This window comes from Bufo gargarizans, chromosome 11 (genome assembly GCF_014858855.1).
Source record: "Bufo gargarizans isolate SCDJY-AF-19 chromosome 11, ASM1485885v1, whole genome shotgun sequence".
Taxonomy (NCBI): Eukaryota; Metazoa; Chordata; class Amphibia; order Anura; family Bufonidae; genus Bufo; species Bufo gargarizans.
This window is the reverse complement of record NC_058090.1, coordinates 75162386-75168947: the sequence shown is the minus strand read 5'-3', so window position 1 is coordinate 75168947 and position 6562 is coordinate 75162386.

Genomic DNA, 6562 nt, shown 5'->3' with positions numbered 1-6562 from the left:
GCCTGAATTAGCAGACATGGATTTTAGCTGCCATGTTGCATTTTAAACATTTCCAGAGGTCCCCAGAAATGAAAAACCCCAAGAAGTGACCCCATTTTGGAAAGAGCACACCCGTACGGACATTTTAAGTGGTGGAAAAAGTACTTTTTACCAAACAGGTGTCTCACAGAAGGCAGAAATACTAGAGCGAGGATTTCAAAGCACACATTTGCAAAAATGAAAAAGTACTAGCAGACCCTAATTTTTCACAAGGGGTTAAAGGAGAAAATGCACCCCAGTATATGTTCCCCATTTTCTCCCCATTTTGCAAACACCCCATATGTGCCCGTAGCCTGCTGTATTGGCGCACAGCAGGCCGCTACAGGCAAAGTGCAAAATATGGGTTTTGCAGGCCTGAATTAGCAGACATGGATTTTAGCTGCCATGTTGCATTTTAAACATTTCCAGAGGTCCCCAGAAATGAAAAACCCCAAGAAGTGACCCCATTTTGGAAAGAGCACACCCGTACGGACATTTTAAGTGGTGGAAAAAGTACTTTTTACCAAACAGGTGTCTCACAGAAGGCAGAAATACTAGAGCGAGGATTTCAAAGCACACATTTGCAAAAATGAAAAAGTACTAGCAGACCCTAATTTTTCACAAGGGGTTAAAGGAGAAAATGCACCCCAGTATATGTTCCCCATTTTCTCCCCATTTTGCAAACACCCCATATGTGCTCGTAGCCTGCTGTATTGGCGCACAGCAGGCCGCTACAGGCAAAGTGCAAAATATGGTTTTTGTAGGCCTGAATTAGCAGACATAGATTTTAGCTGCCATGTCGCATTTAAAACATTTCCAGAGGTCCACAGAAATGAAAAACCCCAAGAAGTGACCCCATTTTGGAAAGAGCACCCCCGTACGGACATTTTATGTGGTGGAAAGGGTACTTTTTACCAAACAGGTGTCTTACAGAAGGCAGAAATACTAGAGAGAGGATTTCAAAGCACACATTTGTAAAAATGAAAAAGTACTAGCAGACCCGAATTTTTCACTTTCACAAGGAGTTAAAGGAGAAAATGTACCCCAGTATATGTTCCCCATTTTCTCCCCATTTTGCAAACACCCCATATGTGCTCGTAGCCTGCTGTATTGGCGCACAGCAGGTCGCTACAGGCAAAGTGCAAAATATGTTTTTTGCAGGCCTGAATTAGCAGACATAGATTTTAGCTGCAATGTCGCATTAAAATTTTTTCCAGAGGTCCCCAGAAATGAAAAACCCCAAGAAGTGACCCCATTTTGGAAAGAGCACCCCCGTACGGACATTTTAAGTGGTGGAAAGGGTATTTTTTTTACCAAACAGGTGATTCACAGAAGGCAGAAATACTAGAGAGAGGATTTCAAAGCACACATTTGTTAAAATGAAAAAGTACTAGCAGACCCCAATTTTTTACTTTCACAAGGGTTAAAGGAGAAAATGCACCCCAGTATATGTTCCTCATTTTCTCCCCTATTTGCAAACACCCCATATGTGCTCGTAGCCTTCTGTATTGGCGCACAGCACGCCGCTACAGGCAAAGTGCAAAATATGGGTTTTGCAGGCTTAAATTAGCAGACATGGATTTTAGCTGCCATGTCGCATTTAAAAAATTTCCAGAGGTCCCCAGAAATGAAAAACCCCAAAAAGTGACCCCATTTAGGAAAGATCACACCCGTACGGACATTTTAAGTGGTGGAAAGGGGACTTTTTACCAAACAGGTGTCTCACAGAAGGCAGAAATACTAGAGAGAGGATTTCAAAGCACACATTTGTAAAAATGAAAAAGTACTGGCAGACCCTAATTTTTCACTTTGACAATGGGTTAAAGAAGAAAATGCACCCCAGCATATGTTCCCCATTTTCTCCTCATTTTGCAAACACCCCATATTTGCTCGTAGCCTGCTGTATTGGCGCACAGCAGGCCGCTACAGGAAAAAGTGCAAAACATGGGTTTTGCAGGCTTGAATTAGCAGACATGGATTTTTGCTGCCATGTCGCATTTAAAAAATGTCCAGAGGTCCCCAGGAATGAAAAACCCCAAGAAGTGACCCCATTTTGGAAAGAGCACCCCCGTACGGACATTTTAAGTGGTGGAAAGGGTATTTTTTACCAAACAGGTGTCTCACAGAAGGCAGAAATAACTAGAGAGAGGATTTCAAAGCACACATTTGTAAAAATGAAAAAGTACTAGCAGACCCCAATTTTTCACTTTCACAAGGGGTTAAAGGAGAAAATGCGCCCCAGTATATATTCCCCATTTTTTACCCATTTTGCAAACACCCCATATGTGCCCGTAGCCTGCTGTATTGGTGAACTGCACGCCGCTACAGGCAAAGTGCAAAATATGGTTTTTGTAGGCCTGAATTAGCAGACATAGATTTTAGCTGCCATGTCACATTTTAAAAATTCCAGAGGTCCCCAGAAATGAAAAACCCCAAGAAGTGACCCCATTTTGGAAATAGCACGCCCATACGGACATTTTAAGTGGTGGAAAGGGTATTTTTTACCACACAGGTGACTCACAGAAGGCAGAAATACTAGAGAGAGGATTTCAAAGCACACATTTGCAAAAATGAAAAAGTACTAGCAGACCCTAATTTTTCACAAGGGGTTAAAGGAGAAAATGCACCCCAGTATATGTTCCCCATTTTCTCCCCATTTTGCAAACACCCCATATGTGCCCGTAGCCTGCTGTATTAGCGCACAGCAGGCCGCTACAGGCAAAGTGCAAAATATGGTTTTTGCAGGCCTGAATTAGCAGGCATGGGTTTTAGCTGCCATGTCGCATTTAAAACATTTCCAGAGGTCCCCAGAAAAGAAAAAACCCCAAAAGTGACCCCATTTTGGAAAGAGCACGCCCGAACGGACATTTTAAATGGTGGTGGAAAAAGTACTTTTTACCAAACAGGTGTCTCACAGAAGGCAGAAATACTAGAGAGAGGATTTCAAAGCACACATTTGTAAAAATGAAAAAGTACTAGCAGACCCTAATTTTTCACTTTGACAATGGGTTAAAGCAGAAAATGCACCCCAGTATATGTTCCTCATTTTCTCCCCATTTTGCAAACACCCCATATGTGCTCGTAGCCTGCTGTATTAGCGCACAGCAGGCCGCTACAGGCAAAGTGCAAAATATGGGTTTTGCAGGCTTAAATTAGCAGACATGGAATTTTGCTGCCATGTCGCATTTAAAAAATTTCCAGAGGTCCCCAGAAATGAAAAACCCCAGAAGTGACCCCATTTTGGAAAGAGCACACCCGTACGGACATTTTAAGTGGTGGAAAAAGTACTTTTTACCAAACAGGTGTCTCACAGAAGGCAGAAATACTAGAGCGAGGATTTCAAAGCACACATTTGCAAAAATGAAAAAGTACTAGCAGACCCTAATTTTTCACAAGGGGTTAAAGGAGAAAATGCACCCCAGTATATGTTCCCCATTTTCTCCCCATTTTGCAAACACCCCATATGTGCCCGTAGCCTGCTGTATTAGCGCACAGCAGGCCGCTACAGGCAAAGTGCAAAATATGGGTTTTGCAGGCCTGAATTAGCAGACATAGATTTTAGCTGCCATGTCGCATTTCAAAAATTTCCAGAGGTCCTCAGAAATGAAAAACCCCCAAGAAGTGACCCCATTTTGGAAAGAGCACCCCCGTACGGACATTTTAAATTGTGGTGGAAAAAGTACTTTTTACCAAACAGGTGTCTCACAGAATGCAGAAATACTAGAGAGAGGATGTGAAAGCACACATTTGTAAAAATGAAAAAGTACTAGCGGACACTAATTTTTCACTTTCACAAGGGGTTAAAGGAGAAAATGCACCCCAGTATATGTTCCCCATTTTCTCCCCATTTTGCAAACACCCCATATGTGCCCGTAGCCTGCTGTATTGGCGCACAGCAGGTCGCTACAGGCAAAGTGCAAAATATGGGTTTTGTAGGCCTGAATTAGCAGACAAGGATTTTAGCTGCCATGTCGCATTTAAAACATTTCCAGAGGTCCACAGAAATGAAAAACCCCAAGAAGTGACCCCATTTTGGAAAGAGCACCCCCGTACGGACATTTTAAGTGGTGGAAAGGGTATTTTTTACCACACAGGTGACTCACAGAAGGCAGAAATACTAGAGCGAGGATTTCAAAGCACACATTTGCAAAAATGAAAAAGTACTAGCAGACCCTAATTTTTCACAAGGGGTTAAAGGAGAAAATGCACCACAGAATATGTTCCCCATTTTCTCCCCATTTTGCAAACACCCCATATGTGCCCGTAGCCTGCTGTATTAGCGCACAGCAGGCCGCTACAGGCAAAGTGCAAAATATGGTTTTTGCAGGCCTGAATTAGCAGGCATGGGTTTTAGCTGCCATGTCGCATTTAAAACATTTCCAGAGGTCCCCAGAAAAGAAAAAACTCCAAAAGTGACCTCATTTTGGAAAGAGCACACCCGAACGGACATTTTAAATGGTGGTGGAAAAAGTACTTTTTACCAAACAGGTGTCTCACAGAAGGCAGAAATACTAGAGAGAGGATTTCAAAGCACACATTTGTAAAAATGAAAAAGTACTAGCAGACCCGAATTTTTCACTTTCACAAGGAGTTAAAGGAGAAAATGTACCCCAGTATATGTTCCCCATTTTCTCCCCATTTTGCAAACACCCCATATGTGCTCGTAGCCTTCTGTATTGGCGCACAGCACGCCGCTACAGGCAAAGTGCAAAATATGTTTTTTGCAGGCCTGAATTAGCAGACATAGATTTTAGCTGCAATGTCGCATTAAAATTTTTTCCAGAGGTCCCCAGAAATGAAAAACCCCAAGAAGTGACCCCATTTTGGAAAGAGCACCCCCGTACGGACATTTTAAGTGGTGGAAAGGGTACTTTTTACCAAACAGGTGACTCACAGAAGGCAGAAATACTAGAGAGAGGATTTCAAAGCACACATTTGTTAAAATGAAAAAGTACAAGCAGACCCCAATTTTTTACTTTCACAAGGGGTTAAAGGAGAAAATGCACCCCAGTATATGTTCCCCATTTTGCAAACACCCCATATGTGCTCGTAGCCTGCTGTATTAGCGCACAGCAGGCCGCTACAGGCAAAGTGCAAAATATGGGTTTTGCAGGCTTAAATTAGCAGACATGGATTTTAGCAGCCATGTCGCATTTAAAAAATTTCCAGAGGTCCCCGGAAATGAAAAACCCCAAGAAGTGACCCCATTTAGGAAAGATCACACCCGTACCGACATTTTAAGTGGTGGAAAGGGTACTTTTTACCAAACAGGTGTCTCACAGAAGGCAGAAATACTAGAGAGAGGATTTCAAAGCACACATTTGTAAAAATGAAAAAGTACTGGCAGACCCTAATTTTTCACTTTGACAATGGGTTAAAGAAGAAAATGCACCCCAGCATATGTTCCCCATTTTCTCCTCATTTTGCAAACACCCCATATGTGCTCGTAGCCTGCTGTATTGGTGAACTGCACGCCGCTACAGGCAAAGTGCAAAATATGGTTTTTGTAGGCCTGAATTAGCAGACATAGATTTTAGCTGCCATGTCACATTTAAAAAATTCCAGAGGTCCCCAGAAATGAAAAACCCCAAGAAGTGACCCCATTTTGGAAATAGCACGCCCATACGGACATTTTAAGTGGTGGAAAGGGTATTTTTTACCAAACAGGTGTCTCACAGAAGGCAGAAATACTAGAGAGAGGATTTCAAAGCACACATTTGTAAAAATGAAAAAGAACTAGCAGACCCTAATTTTTCACAAGGGGTTTAAGGAGAAAATGCACCCCAGTATATGTTCCCGATTTTGCAAACACCCCATATGTGCCCGTAGCCTGCTGTATTGGCGCACAGCAGGCCGCTACAGGCAAAGTGCAAAATATGGGTTTTGCAGGCCTGAATTAGCAGGCATGGATTTTAGCTGCCATGTTGCATTTTAAACATTTCCAGAGGTCCCCAGAAATGAAAAACCCCAAGAAGTGACCCCATTTTGGAAAGAGCACGCCCGAACTGACATTTTAAGTGGTGGAAAAAGTACTTTTTACCAAACAGGTGTCTCACAGAAGGCAGAAATACTAGAGAGAGGATTTCAAAGCACACATTTGTAAAAATGAAAAAGTACTAGCAGACCCTAATTTTTCACTTTCACAAGGGGTTAAAGCAGAAAATGCACCCCAGTATATATTCCCCATTTTCTCCCCATTTGCAAACACCCCATATGTGCTCGTAGCCTGCTGTATTGGCGCACAGCAGGCCGCTACAGGCAAAGTGCAAATTATGGTTTTTGCAGGCCTGAATTAGCAGACATGGATTTTAGCTGCCATGTTGCATTTTAAAAATGTCCAGAGGTCCCCAGAAATGAAAAACCCCAAGAAGTGACCCAATTTTGGAAAGAGCACGCCCGTACGGACATTTTAAGTGGTGGAAAAAGTACTTTTTACCAAATAGGTGTCTCACAGAAGGCAGAAATACTAGAGAGGGGATGTCAAAGCACACATTTGCAAAAATGAAAAAGTACTAGCAGACCCTAATTTTTCACAAGGGGTAAA